Source organism: Telmatherina bonti (genome assembly GCF_933228915.1).
Source record: "Telmatherina bonti genome assembly, chromosome: 11".
Lineage (NCBI taxonomy): Eukaryota > Metazoa > Chordata > Actinopteri > Atheriniformes > Telmatherinidae > Telmatherina > Telmatherina bonti.
The window spans coordinates 26,812,766-26,828,947 of NC_136629.1; positions in this window are offsets into that span (position 1 = coordinate 26,812,766).

Here is a 16,182-nt window from a genome sequence, read left to right on the forward strand (position 1 = left end):
ACAACACAATCGCAGATGGTTATGCAAGATTTTTTGTCCGTCTATACTTTCGCAGCTGTTATGTCCTCATAGGCACATGCAGTGCAGCACTGTAGACATTATAGTCCATCGTGTTGTGGCCTATTCAGACAGCTGCAGCCTTCAGGACATGTTTGTTCACAGAACAGAAACATGGTGGGAAAGTTGAAAGTAAGTGACCTAACCTTTTCTCATTGGGTGTTCATAAATGTCACCGGTGTCACAAACATACAAACACAAGCATGTGCATGATGACATGAAAACATGCTGGAAGCCACCTCATATGTATGATCCAAGTCACTGCAGTATATTTCTTGTGATTAAACTACTTTATGTCTTCACAGTTAGAATCCCAGATTAGTGCATGCATTTGTGTCTGTGTCAGTGGTAAGTGGCTGTGAATTAGGCAGCACGTGAGCAGCAGAACTCTGTAAAAATGGTTATTCTTGTCAGGCAAAAGCTGCAGGCAGCCCGCTGTCATGTTGTGTAAATCTGGCTGCAGTAAAATGGCTCATCCCTCCAGGTTAATGATGAGATTACTGCACATTTTGGTAAAATGATGAAAGAGAACACCGGGGGCAAAAAATAAAATTATGTAAAAGTCAGCCAAGCAGTCCTGATTTTACACTCTGCAAGCTTTCTAATAACCTTCTGTTCACTATATCAGCATTTCATAATAAGGTTTTGTGCCTCCGTTACCCCGGTGGATTCAACGTTTACTGACCTTTAGAATGGTCAAATGAGAATCAAAAGACTTTGATGATTTTTTTTTTTCAGCTGAATCGGATTGCATGATTTCCACTGTAAACTCAGATAGTCGTGTGATAATGAAGACACACATTTGATTCAACTGGTTCTCATCAGGCCTTAATATTACATTAATGGAACCACAGATCAAATTTTAATTTCTCCAGAACAACAAACTGCCAAAATATTTGCTTTTAGAGGCGATTAAACTAAATGACAATCATTTAACACCAATTTAAGTGATTTGCTCCAATTGGCTGCTGCTTAGTGTTTTGATTCCGACAGAACAAGAATGTATTGTTATTCTGCCCAACATGCAAAATATCAGAACTGAATGATTTTGCTTTTCACATGACTGTGATTCATCTGTTTTTTAGGTGGTTGCTAAAACACTTACAGGATGTATGCTTGATCTGTGTGTGCTCACAAAACAAGATATGTTGAAGCAGTGACATATTGATGGTGGGTGACTTATTGCTTCCAACTGCTGTGGGAACACCAAGCTATCAACATGCTTCGAAAGTCCAGACAGGTCAGGGACTTTGGCGCAGAACAGCAGAAGTCTTTAATTATCCCCATAATTTTTCACTTCAACATATGATAGTATCAATAAACAAATATGCCTTTAAAAGGAAGGCTGTGCAATAAACATACAGGTAAATTATATCTCTATATAAATTTTGCTTGTAAATATTTCTTAAACCAAGCACAAGTGCACACAGATGTGAGTGGAAAGTAGAATGCAAGGTCTAAGTGTAAAAAAGCTGCAGTGGAAATGTTTGTGTTGGCTAGTGCAATGCAATGCAAACTGCCTGCAGACACGCTTCAGATGTGCATGCACACATACAGATATGCATCTGACCGCTAAGCTACTGCAACTGTATGTCAGAGTTGGAGCCATAAATACTGCTGTTGCAGGATCCTTGAACTGTGAACAGCACAGCATGACTCACGTTTCTTTGTAAAAGTAAAATGACGGGCAGCATGTGTCTCCACACAGCGTGTGTTTGTGTTGGTGCGATAGCTAATGGACACTTGACACAAGGATGAATCAAGCACAAGGCCAAGCTGGGTGGAAACTTTTTAATCCATGTTTCACATTTCAGTCATTTAAATAAATAACTTGATAATAATTTCTTAGAATTTAGAGCTGTTAGAGACCATTACCACTAACAAATCTGACTTTTCATTGTACTGCTACACTCTCAAAAATAGAGGTACAAGATAAGGAAATTTCTGTACCTATAGGTACATTTTAAAGGAATTTTCTATCAAAAGTACAATAGTGGTCTTTAAGAGACCAGAAGCACACCTTCAGAGTATGAAAAAGGGTTCAAAGTGACATAAAGTACAAATTTGTACCATTTTAACCATAAGGGTACCTGAAGCAATGAAAAATGTTTGTCGTGATAAAAACTATTGTTAGCAACTGTGCTATGATTTTCATAAAAAAATTTTTTAGAAAGTCGCCTCAAAAGAAATGTATTGTTAAGACCGGTTTAGACGCACAACGCTTGCTGTAGCCCAATCTGATGTAAGAGGCATAAAAGAGAACTTAAAAGGGATAAATAAATACAGGCAGAGCCTTGTCAATCTGTACAACATCTACAAAGTATGAATCAATATCGGAAAAATGTTTATGCAGAATCGCGTTTGAGTTTGAATTTTCCATCATCTACAATGCATGATGGCTGATATTGACATAGTAGGAAAGAACAGTCGGGCTCACGTATGTTTTTTTAAATGGGAAAAAAAAAGACATCCAAAAAGAGTTTACAAAATAAATGAGTAACCAAGCCCAATAAGGTCAATGTAACAGAATAAAGTGACATAAATTAAACATGAACTCATTAACAAATGACATACCTAAACTAAAATCATGTCTGATCACCTCAAACAAAAAGACAAAAAGTTGTGACACACAATTAAACTAAACTCATTAAAGAAAACAAATTTTCTGTCTGGTTCATTTAGTTGGCTTCTCTGCATGACCATCTGCTGGTTCAGACCAAGCGACTGGAGCCACGGAAAAAACTCAAAATATAAGCAAATCAAACAATAATAAATCATAACGAAAACACACGCCAATTTTAGAATTCCAGATTTTAGTTCTCATACTGTATGTAGGAGCAGAAATGGGTGTCTCCTGTGCTGTGACACATAAAATGGTGAAAATTTATTGAAAGAATCCACTTTCAAACTTTAAATGTGGAAGTTATGAGAGGAGTAAGTCGACATGATTCATTAATGAGGTAGACATTACCAAAGATTTGCCTCATCCGCAAAGCTGACTTGGATTCTAGTGAATTTAACATCACTGGTATATTAAGGTTCAGCAAGGATAGCAAAAAGAGACCATTAGAGTGGTAAGGAGGAACTAAGAGATACCTTTTACGTCAGGAGGAAAGAGGTTGATGTGAAAGGTAGAGAAAAGTCCAACGGAGGGGAGGGAAAAGGGTACATAGCACTAATGTGGGGAGACAGGCTCAGTCAAGGGAGCAGCTGTTTTTAGATGCTATAAACTCTGCCTCTTCAGCTACCCTTCTCTTCCTGACCCCCTCTGCCGTTTTTTTTTAAACATGTCCATCGCTCTTTGAGCCACTCTTTTATTTTGTGTGCTCAGTGTGCTCTAAACAGCCCCTGTCTGGAAAGCTAAAACCAAGGAGCTTCTCCCAGAGGAGCTGGATAGTGTCGAGTGGAGGCAAGGCTGCAGTCATTTTTCTGCTGCTCAGGGATAGTCAGGGCTGCTCCTTTTCATAGCACAAGGCCATAAAAATATTGAATTGTTGTTATATTCAGGGCCTGAGAAATAATTCAAGGAGTATGTGTATATGTGAACTGTTTAAAGAGATTCATCTCTGCAAATGAAGTATAGGGTTTGTTTGGATGCAGAAAGCCATGAGGTGAGGTTTCGCTCTCATGTCTACAAATATTTTTCATCAGCATATAATAAGGAAGATTTCTGTTCATGATTTTAGCCAAATCAGCCTTAGTCATGCAACAGTATTAGTGTTGTTGTGTTATTTAGAAGTTCTTGGTTTTGCAACTCTCGCATCTTTTGCATCCACTGGTTTTGCTGGGTTTGTTTCTATCTCCTCCACTGAACCCTGTATCTGTTCCCCTCTGCTGAAGGCGCCAAATATGCTCTCTGAATGGCTCCATCGTTTTATCTTCATAGCGTTTCATTTTATTAAACAGGGAGCACAGCAGAAGGGCTGGGAGTGTGAAAAGCTCATGTTTTTATTAGAACCTCTGGGTCAACCCAGGGCACATAAAAACAGCAAACTGCAACACCATTAAAACTTACATCAGCCACAACAGGAAGGAGAGACAGAAGAATTCAGGAGAATAAAAAGTCTCGACTGTGCTGTAAAGTCCAGCGCTGAACTACTAATATCAACCCTGGAGACAGTCTGACCCTCAAATTCAAAGCAAAAGCAAACAGAATGAAGCGATATCCTTACTCTCTTCATGCATGCAGCAGCTCTGCTTTTTTCCATATTTCTGCAGAAATCCTTCTTTACTGCCAGTACGTTAATGTAAGACCCCTCAACAGCTCCAGTGATTAAAGATGGCTGCTCTTTCTCATAAAAATAAATAGAGCTCCAGTGAAGTGTGATTTTTGCTCCCATTAGCCAGCTCACTAACTACATCATTGGTGATTCGACCAGGTATTGATAATGATGGAAGGGTGGGGGTGGGGGGGTGGACTCAACTGCTGCAATGCAGATCTCACAGGATCATACAGCAGCACTGAGCCGAAAGTGAAGATAACAAGCCATTAATTGTTTCCTGCTGCTTGAACACCTGGTGCAGTTCTTTCTATGAATCAATCACCAGACCAGTAATCTCCACACAGATTACTTTATTATTGCAAACTGCAACTTTATGCACTTTCATCTTTGTGCTGCTTTGCTGCATCAGTATGAGTGTGTGTGTATGTGTGTTTAACTGAGTCAGGAGAATTAATCCAGAATTGGAGGTGGATCCCGTGACTTAATTAAACATCTCTGTTTTACATGATTCACAGAAACACACATGCACATATTTCTAACTATAAGCCTACATTCTACTTTCTATTCCATCATTTAACTCTCTTCTCAATACTGAAGTTTCACACAGAACGATCACACACTCAGACACTCACACACTTTGTCTAAGTTGTCTTTTACTTCACAAAAGATTAGACTTGTGGTCATAACATTTCCTTATTCAACTATGTGCAGTTTTTTTTTCAGGTTGAAATCACCCTAAAAAAACAACAAAATGCTTTTAACAAGTTCTGTATCTGTTTGATTGTTCTTTCAGAAGTTTTATAAAGGGTCATCATGTTAAAATCATTCATAACCTTCCCCAGTAATCAGTATTAAACCTATATGCATCACCACAGTCAAACATTACTAATAATCACTAATAATAATCTGGTTTGTGTTATCTGGCTCTGCCTCAGCTGATGGCACAGTTTTCTGACTTTTACATTTTTTGTAGCATCTTTCTCATCATTGTGACATTTTGACATTTTACTTTTAAAATGTTGTCAAACATCCAAAGATTGCCATTTAGGCCACCCTGATGAATCAGCAGTTTTGGCACAACCATGTTAAAGTAGATGCTCCCAAAAGATCATGTGTTTTCATGGACAACAAACAAGGACTCCACAAAAAAAAAAAAAAAAGTCTCCATCTTTGTGTCTCTGTGACTCATTTGCAATTATTGCCTGCTTGGATACTTCAGTCAGCAGCTTCAGTCTTGCCCTGTGGGTTTGTTTGCCTGTCCACTGCCCTGCCTGTAATCTTCTGTGTTTTCTTCGGCAGGGCCGCTTGGCCCAGTCTGCACCCAGATGCCCCCTTCTCACTGTCCTGGCAGAAACAGCATTGGATGCAGGCTTGCCAACTTTCACACTTCTTTTTACACACACACAAGCTGCAAGGTTCACTGTTTTTGACCCGAGCAGGAGCAGCCTCAGATGCTTGCCAAGAACACTCAGTCAGGGATTTACTTGTTGTCTTATTACTGTATTGTACCTCCTACTCCTTCAGCTTGGCTTCTTTTGCTTTGGGGAGGCAGCTGGAAACAGTGTTGTTGTTATTTAGGTAAACCAGGAGCCAGGGGCGGCTGTAGCTCAGGAGGAAGAGCAGTTGTCCTTCAACTGGTAAGTTGGGGGATCAATTCCAGGCTTCCCCTGAAATGCCAAAGTGTCCTAGGGCAAGACACTGCACCCCAATGTGCCTATCAGGGGGTATGAGTGTGTTGAGTGAGTGTGTGTGTGTGTGTGTGAATGGGTGAATGTGACAAGTAGTGTACAGCAAGCACTATAGAAGTACAAGTCCATTTACCATTTAAGAAAACTAATTCACACACACAGACCAGTAATTTTTAATATGTTTAACATGATATAATCCCTAGCAACAGGAGTCAGCCTCACCCACTCTCGCAGGATCCCTCTTTGTCAGTAAAAAGATGCTTTCAGCATCCAAGCAGAAAGAAGCTTTTACTTGTGAAAGTCATAGTCACGACCTTTTCGTGCCGTTTTGGAGAAGATCCCTCATGAATACACCACCATGTTTATCAAAGAATCTTAATAGCTCGGGGTGGGAGTGTGCTATTAAGATGAAGCATGTTCAGTGCTCTATACTTGAACTTAGAGAAAACGATGCATGGAGTTTATCTTTGTATGATTTAGTTTTTGCCTTATTTCACTTTCAATACTTTCCTAAATTAAATAGGTTTCTCCTCATGTGTGTGGTTTATTTCTGGATGATTGTCTCACAACTCATTTTGCTTTACACACACACGCATATATATTCATTCAGTCATTCATTTTCTGAACCGCTTAATCCAATTCAGGGTCATGGGGAAGCTGGAGCCTATCCCAACCGGCTTTGGGCGACAGGCAGGGTACACCCTGGACAGCTCGCCAGTCCATCGCAGGCATATATATATTTTTATATATATGCATGATGACAAAGGACCAAAGTACTTTGACAACCATAACACATGATAGCATTCCCTCTACCTACCATCAGAGTCATACAAAGGCAGCAGTAACTGTCAGCAGCAAATATTAATGCAGTAAAATAATTTGACAGTGAGGTGATGCACAGACAGTGATGGCAACATGTGTTTCCAATAACTGGCTGGACCAAATGATGGAAAGAGGAAGGGAAGGGTGTAAGTCAGCAGAAATGTTACAGACGTCCACACTCTACATCTGACTTCTCCATCCGCTCTAAATAAGAATGACACTGAAATACAGACAGTGTTTTTGTTGCTGAAGCCTGAAATGGCTTTTTCCTGCTGCTGTTGATTGTGCTTCAAACTTAGAGAAACAAAAGCAGGCAAATATCTCAACAAATATCTCTGTGTGTTTGGCTTTGTGTGTTTGCATAAGATATCTAATATAATGGCTGCATCATTATATGTACATGGTGTGTCCCTAATGTTCAAGGAAACATAGTTATTTGCAGCAACTTTATTACAAATTCATTTATCTGCAAAACTATTGCCTTTCTACTGTCACATTGTTTTTTCTGCAGTCGCCTTTTTTGTTTGTGCTGTTCTGGGCTGCTGTTCCTTAAAGGCCTTGAAAGAAGAAAAAACAAAACACAGTGTTCCTCATCCAAGATAAAAAAGTGAATTCATAAACAGTGCAACACATTCTCACTGTTTAACTGGAATATTTCCATTTGGTCACCTTTTGAATGCAATAGTTGCTTCACGGCTGAACCATATTTTACAGAATACATTATTAACCAACATTCATATTAAAAACATTGACAGAAATTGAGAAGCAGGATACTCACAGCGTAGCAGTAGCAACAGCTTGGGTATTAATACCAGCTACAGTGACGACAATAAACACAACGATGATCAAGCTGCTTTGGCATTGTATGGATCTTCTACAGGCTACTGAAGTCCCTGACAGTGTCAAATGAATAAAATGTAAAAATATCCAAAAGAAAAGCAAAACAGGAGAATATGGTATGGGATTATGGCACATTTTGAGGGGCATTACCCACATGTTAAGCTGTGTTGCTCATTTCACAGAAATGTGATCCATACAAGTTAAACCTCACTGTATCGGCGACTAATTAGACTTTCAACATGTATAAGACAACAGATGTTGGTGTTATTAAGGAGGAGAAATAATCAATCAGACACAAATTTAATTATTTTAGTGCTGAGTTATGACTTTACAAATGCCTTAAGCCATTCCTCAGAAAAAGAAAAACAACATTGTTCCATCATTAAAAATAAGAGCATTTGGTTTCCTTGAATAATTATAAGCCATTTAAAAGTCTCTTCAATCATTTTTTAGGTTGAACAGTTGGTTGGATAAATTAAGCATTTTGGTGGTGTGACTTTGCTTTGGGATAGTTGTGATGGTATTTCTAAATAATATTATTTTTTCAAAGTCAGCAGTGGATTAATGGAGAAGATCATTAACAGAATTATCTATAATAAAAAAAAAGCCCAGTAAAAAAATGATGAAGCTATGATCTAATATATGCATTAGGACAATGGGGAACACTTTTTTGTTTTGAGAACTTTTCATTTTCATATTTTTTAAGACTGTTTATACTAGATCCATGACTTTGCCTGTGCTGTATAAGTACTTTTACTTAAGTTTGGGTTTAACATATTTCTTCCAGCGCTGTTAAGATTCCTTCTGGGGAGTAAAAAAAAAAAAATACAAAAAACAAGTATGGCGAGGTCCCAGTCAGGGATAGAGAAGCACAGCTGGGGCTGGAAATAGTTCAATCTCTCTCTTGTTCAGTGACACAGTCATCAGGCTGGATGCACAATGACATAAAGATTTGACGCCGGGCTTCTTGGGTCAGGGTCAGTCTGTCTCTTTCACTATGCCAACAATTATCATCACTCAGTTCTGCTGCATGGAGGTGTGTTTGCCTTATAGGACATCACTTCAGACGTATTGGATTTTGAATCTGCCTCACTCACACTGTGCCCAAACGTTAAGCTGTATAATCAGGATAAAACAATGATTCCTTACTTACAAAGGCTTTTGGGACCAGAGATCGCAAATTTAAAGAGGCAATCCTGCTCTTGCAACACTGATGTCATCGATCAGGGATACAACCAAATCTTTAGAAACTGCAAGACAGCAAAACACATATGGTTAACACATGTTTGCATGTTCAGTATGAAACATTACTGTATTTATTGACTTTGTCAGATTGAGAGTACCATAATTACAAGCCCTGTGATGGACTGGTCAATTGTTTGCCTCTTCCCTGATAGCTGCTGGGATGGGATCTAACCCACCATGACGCTGCACTGGAATAACCAGCAGACCAGAAAACCAGAGACTACGGCTGGATGCATGGATGAATGCATTGTTTAAGTGGAGTACTACTCTTAATTAAAAGGAAAATCCAACATATGGAATTATAAGAAAATTTTCAGCATAAACAGCACTGAAACTGCCTTACTGCACACAAATCTTTCACCTTCAAGAAAATGGGAAATAGATGCAGCAGTTTACTTAAAACAAGGAAACATGGATAAAACTGTCAAATCGATTCAAATAAACCTTTTAATTCAGTATTTGATATAAAAACTTTTAATCTTCAACATGTTCTGAAAACAAGTTTTCTTGTAAATTATTTTAGTAGTTATCAAGAATAGTTCACACAGGTTCTTGGAGAAAATCTTCTTGGGTATTCTTGGCCTTTTTTTCTCCTTTTTTACAGGATGATCCCACACTGCTTGAAGTCCAGATTCTGGGGGATGATACAGCACTCCAGACCTCTTGACACTGATTTGAAATCCAGCTCTTGTATCATTTTGCGTACCTGTCTTCTCACCCTGTTCCCCTTCGGTAAGAAATCACTTCCTGCAGCCACCCTGATGCCATGGTACAATATTGACAGGGCCTTTGACTAAAGATGATAAATCAGAGTTCCCTCTTCTGCTTTTGTCCTCTTCTTGTTTGGTTTCATCAATATGTTTAAGAACACTGAACACCTTGTCTGGATTTGTTTTCAGGTAATAGCTCTTCGGAAGAAACTGTGGGTGCAAAAAATAGAAAATAATGTTTTTAAATCTGTGTTATTTTTAGTTATTTTTCATAATTGCAGCTAAAGAAGTAGGAACACATGATGCGTCTTGGAACAGGATTCATGTTGTGGCTGCATGATGAATACTTTGTGCAGACCCTCGGTGACCTCTAGTGGTAAGCAAGACTTTGTGCATCTGATGTTGCTGGAAAGAGCAAAGCAGTAGGTGGCAGCACTGGACTGAATATTGAATGTGACTATTAGAACTAAAGGGTACAGCAGTTCATTGCCCTTGGGAACAAATACACACCTAAAACATTCACTCACACACAGAAGAACACAGTAATCACGAAAACAGACAATGAAATACCACACAGCTTTGGTTTAGAACAAAACAAGTCCTTTTCCTTCATGTTTGGCAGGTTTTATCCTAAAAACAAATGAGACCTGTGTGTGTTTACACTTTGTCAATAAGTCCAGAGTTCACGGGTTGGCCATCAAGTCTGGATTTCAACATGATACTTGTCTGACTAGCTGCTGCTCTGTGTCAACAGGAATTTATTTCTCTTATTCTGTTTTAGTGATTCAAAGGAAAGGATGCTTTACAACGTTTCAGTTCCACACAATCATCTATCTCATGTGAAATAGTAACTCTAACCTGCAGCTTTCAGAGGCATGTGTGTGGGTGGTGTAAATGTGGTGACTATCAAGGTAATCTTCTAGGTATCTGTTTGACATGGTCACAAAGGTGTGTCTGCATCCGGTTTGTTGGTTACAATGAATTTCCACAATTTAGTACTTCCTCCACTGCCTCTGTGTGAAAAGTGAAACAAGCCGAAGGGTATCTCTCTATTATATCTTTTGTATTTAACCTAAATTCTAATGTATATATACATTAGAATTTGGGTTAAATACAAAAGCAGCAGCAGCATAAATATATTTAAAAAACCAGAAGTAATTCTAGGAAACCTGCATGTTTGAGTATGACAGTACGTCTGAGGAATCTGTGACATACACAGAGAGCCAGTTGGGCCAAATGCAGGAAGCAGATAAAGACGTGATTAACATGTGAGTGTTGAGTGAATGACAGCATGGCTTTACTGTCACCAAACCAGTCTGAGAAGAGCTAAAAGAGCTGTGTGTTGGTAAGAAAGAGCAACAGAGACTGTTTGTTTGTTTGGAAGAAAAAGTGCAGTTTCTTTGTCACGTCAGTACAGCAGCTTTCTGTCATGGTGACATCTATAAGCAACCTCATCATGAAGGGGGATTATATGGTTTATTGTTTGTCATACAGTAGCTGGACAAATACATAGCAGTGCAAACTGACTTGCTTCTGTGTTTTCTGAAATGTGGAATAAAAAGAAAGAATAAAGAGTAAATAGTTGTTTTTTTCTCCTATTTCTGGTTGTGAGGCCACTGTAAAAACTTCTGAAGGAGTCTCTGTGTCCGCTTGCTCCCAGCAGCTTCAGCAGCATTATTTGGCGCAAACATTAAATTTATTCAACAGTGATGAGTTAGCTGTGTAAAAGCTCTGGCCTGTTTTTTCAGTTTCCTCTGTGAAACACAATCCTTTCAGGGAAACACGAATCGCTGCTGGTGGTTTCTAAATGAGAATTTAGAACAGTGAATAAAGAAGGTAAAGAGGAGCAGAGATAACGCTGCCAGAGTGAACAAAAGGAAGAACAAGTGGAGTGGGAATTATCAGTCATTGAGATGATTCCCACACCTTTCTGCACGTCTGCTCTGAAGGTGATCTTGATATGTGATTGATGTCTGCAAGCTGAAATCTATTTTTGATCCTCATCAGTCACTGAAAGTACTTTCATCCGTCTCTCTCCAACAATGTTTGTCAAATTTCTTCAGTTCCGCTGAACAAGAAAGCAAGATCAAATGCCAGCATTTCCTCTGAAATGTAAATCTTGTCTAAGAGCAGAATCGATGTTTTAATCTCAGATTAGGCAATCTGACAACGTTTTTCCTGTTTTTCTTTTCTTTTCCACAGAGCACAAAGATGAATAACAGACCCTGTCTGAACCAAAACAAACAGCAACTACAAAACTGTTTTTGAAACTTACATTTTGTCTTTTCATATTTCCAGTGAAAAAGAACTTTGTGTTACTTTGTCATTGTCTGTATTTCATTGAATCTTGACAATATTGAAGAGTTTATTATTCATCAACAGATGAACCAGTGTTGGGTCATTTGAACCAGTTGTCGATGTTGATGCTCTGTATTGTATGAATTAAAATGGAAGGCTGATGAAAACAGGAGATGGATCAGCATGAACTTCCTTTCACCCTACCCTGACTAAATTAACTGTAATAGTAAAATTAGTAAAAAGGGATATGGTGGGGGGTGTTTAAATGCTACTTCATAATGCTTTATTTTAGCGTTGAAATCCTGCATCTTTACTTTAGAAAGTTTCAGTCGGTCTGAAAAGCTGTTACTATGCCAACAATGCAAGTGTCTAGCTTTCATACTAACATTTGTATTCAGCATCTTTGTGCCATCTTAAATTTTAAAAGAGGATTTGTGAAAGCTTTGTTTTTATTGTCATTTTGCAGCTGCTTTAGTTTAAAATCTCCTGGTTTCCTCTCTCCTGATCTGAACCACTGTCCTGGATGAACCACCTCTTCTATTTACTGTGTACTTTCAGTCAACAACATATGTACTATACTGTATTCATTTTTATTTAAAAAATATTTGTCATGACAAAAAAACCTTACATGACAATCTCTTGTAAATTTGGAGTGAAATAAAAATATTTCAATCACCACTTGACCAGAAGAAGCTCTTCCTGTTGATTAAACCAAGCCAGCATTATGTAAATAACTGGCCAACCGTGACAGCTTGTTAATCACGTCAAGCTGGATGTACTGCAGGTAGCTGGCACTCTTATACATCACCCTGCATGCACGATACGGTTGTCCTATTTCTGGCTATTTTGCCTTGCTGCTGGTACTGCAGGGCGAATATTGAGGTATTGTCTGAAAGCTGGGTGTTACCTTCCCACCCAGTAACATTAGAAAAGGTCAAACGGACGACGGAAATATCTGTTGGTGGTATTTATCGCCTGACATTTCTAACAGGTAAGCTCAAAAGGCTTTGACTGAAAGCGAGAAGAGATGCTCTTTCACAAAAGTCGCATTAACTAATGTCACAATTTGCCTTTTCACGTCATCACAGAACATCTGCATCATATGAGGGTTTTGGCAACAGCATTGTTCTGTTGACTTCTTCCTGTGACATCAGGTTTCCAAACACAAGACAGATACCATGTTCTTTTTTTCTGTCTGACACTATTTACAAGCTGATACTGTTCTCCCTGCCTCCCCTTACAGATAAAATGACTATAGCATAAAAGGCCAGGGCTCTGCTGCAAAGCTTTGACAGGAAAAGCCTTGTTTCATCTACCCATCTCAGTGAAAGGAAGACTGTGAAAACACACAAACAAAAATGAGGAGAAGTCGTCCATGTAGAAATTTTATTTCAAACAGACATATGAAGGAAATCACTGCCCTTGTTCTTTGTATTAGTAAAGCAAAAAGCATCTTCAGCACACACATGGTGTAACATGCAAACAAGATGAAAAAGTACTGCGAGGACAAAAAAAAAAGCTCAAGGATCTGTAGCTAAGACATTAGGAATATAGAGGTGGTTATACATAATTTGGTGTATTTTTCTCCTGTTAGCAAGTTATAAATATTACATTTCTGTGGTGCTGGTGCAGCCTTTGCATGCTTTTGGCTGATGTGCTCATCTTTACCACACTTTGTGCAACAAGAAAAAACTGTCTGTGTTTTAAAAGTGGCACTTCCACAACAAGATTTTCCATAACATTCAAATCAATACAATTTTACAAAATTACAAAATAAATAAATGCCTTATTTTTTTTTTTTTTTTTTTTTAAACCATTCTCTTTTGGTTTTTGCAATAAAATAGTTCTACAAAGTATACTGTATTCTAACACCAACCTTGGCACTTTTCTTTGATATTCAGATGAGCTTGTTGTTGTTAGGAAATAATTCATGCAGCAAGAAAAAAAAAAAGATCATTATATTTTGAGCTTGGTCTAACAAGTTTGCATCAAACAGAGACAAGGACACTGTCTCTGTATAAAGAATTATTGTTAGAACAGACAAACGTAGCTCAGTCAGATGCTGTAGCCAGCTACTTTCAGCTGGCGTTGCCCAGACTCACACTGCTGCCCTCATCCAGCTTCACCTCTGAACCCTGCTGTCTGCTAACAATGGCAAATTTTGTTCCACCGCTCATTAAAAGAACACCTCTGCAGCCAGTCTTGCTTTCTGACATGGTCTGGGAGGTGGTCTCCTCAGGAGGGTAACTGACCTGCTCTTATCACACCTGTAAATGAGAAAGACAGAAAAAGCACACAGGTGTCAGCAATGTCTCTCCATTGTGCATCTATTGCAGCGTTGCAGGTGGTCAACTCTGCTGTTAGGTAGCCTGAGATCTAGCTGAACGCAAACACAGTCAGAGATATTCCAAACACTCGCAAGCCTCTGAATTCACATAAAACTGAATTTATAGTATTAACATCGCCTTATGTAATCTGAAATGAGGTCAAAGGGCTTCTGTGAAAGTTTTTAATGTTTGAAGAGCAGCTACACCCCTCCGCTTTGATGCCTTTGATCATTGCCACTAGCTGGAAAGATCAGCTCTTCCAGGTCTAATGCGTGCTTCATTTAAAATCCTACCATTACTGATTTATTCAACTCAATCACGAGTGCTATGACAAAGGAAACCCATGACTGAAATATGCATCTTTGGGAAATTAAGACAAGAAAAAAGACCACATTGTGCACCTGAAGGATTTGAGAAAATAATTGGAAGTTTCACAGTGGAACAAGGTGTAAATGTCTGGAGAGATGTGTGGCTCTCCAGTGGGGTCAGTCTTGTCATAACACAAGTACCTAATTAATGTTGCATTATGACATAAAATGATGCAACGAGAGAGAGTACACTGACAGGAATATAGAGCCTATGACACTAAATGAGATTACAGCTTTTTCTGTGAAACAATATATCTGCAGTATCTTATATTGTCAAAAAAAAAAAGGATTTCTTGAAAATAAACTTCAACACTTGTACTATCTCCTACTGTTTGAAGACTCACACATGCATTGTTCTGTGAGACTGTAAATGAGTTGAAAGTGTTTATGTGAATGAGACAACAGCAGATGTTTTCATTTGCAAAAATCTTGAAACCAAATCTTTTCTGCAAATTATAAACATCTTTCAGTCTGACCAAGCAATTAGCAGAAACGTGGAAATAAATTCAGCAGAAGACAAAATACTTACAATACGTGTTCTGCCGGAGCCACAGAGTCTTACCTCCATGGTACATATCTTAAAGTGCTTGTTTGGAAAAGTGCCTGTGTGAGAAATTTGTTGGTAAGATATAAAACACTAAATTACCTTGAACACTTTTGTTGCTCCACAGTCTGCCATTCAGCAGCGCAGATTCATGCACTCAGCAGTGGATTCAGGCTCAGCTCAAACGCACAGTCAGTGGTTTTTCATCAGATCCATTGTGTCAAACAGCATCCAGCAGAAACAGCGTCTCAAATAAAAGGTCAAACTTGTTCTGGCTTTAAATGTCATAACAGTGTCCATTAACTCCCCAAAACAAGTTTCATTTAAAGTGCATTAAATTCCTTAACACTGTCACCAACAGGCTGCACTCTGGTGAAATAATCACTGTCTAATACTTTTTCTATCGTGTATGAATTTGGCACATTTAGTTCTTTTTTATTTTGTAAATAACATATGAATTTCTCACATGCTAATACATCTTTATATTTGTTCAAGTATGTTTTAACTCCACATATAAATGATACCAATTACTTATCTGAACTTTGATTTTATAAAAAGTTATTAATACTTCATTAAATATCTACGTAAAACTCATTATGTAATAAATCAAATAAAGTTAATTGGTACTGATAGTTATATTAAATAATGATTAGTTCACCTTTTTTATACTAAGGGGTGGTGTTATATGTCAGCATGAGTTACAGAATATTATTTTGTAGCAGCCATAGGAACTGTTTAGTGTATTTTAAGTTTTGTTAAGCAGCTCCTTCAATCCATGTAGTGTTTCCCTGTCTGCAGGCCAATCCGGCTGCTGCTTTCATGCTCCTCAATGTCATTCAGCTGCCTCTCTAATAAGTCTGCCGCCCAAACGGACGCCAACTCCCTGCTCTTGGACAGAAGCTGGTGACAATGGTCCTCGTTGTGCTTTCAAACTGGAACCTGCAGCAGCCGAGGCACTATGCCAAACTTGTGGAAGATGCCTTGAAAGAAGAGAGAATCCACCAGCTGCTGTCTACGGGATTCACTTAAGAGGCAGCTGAACTGAATCAAGGACTACAAT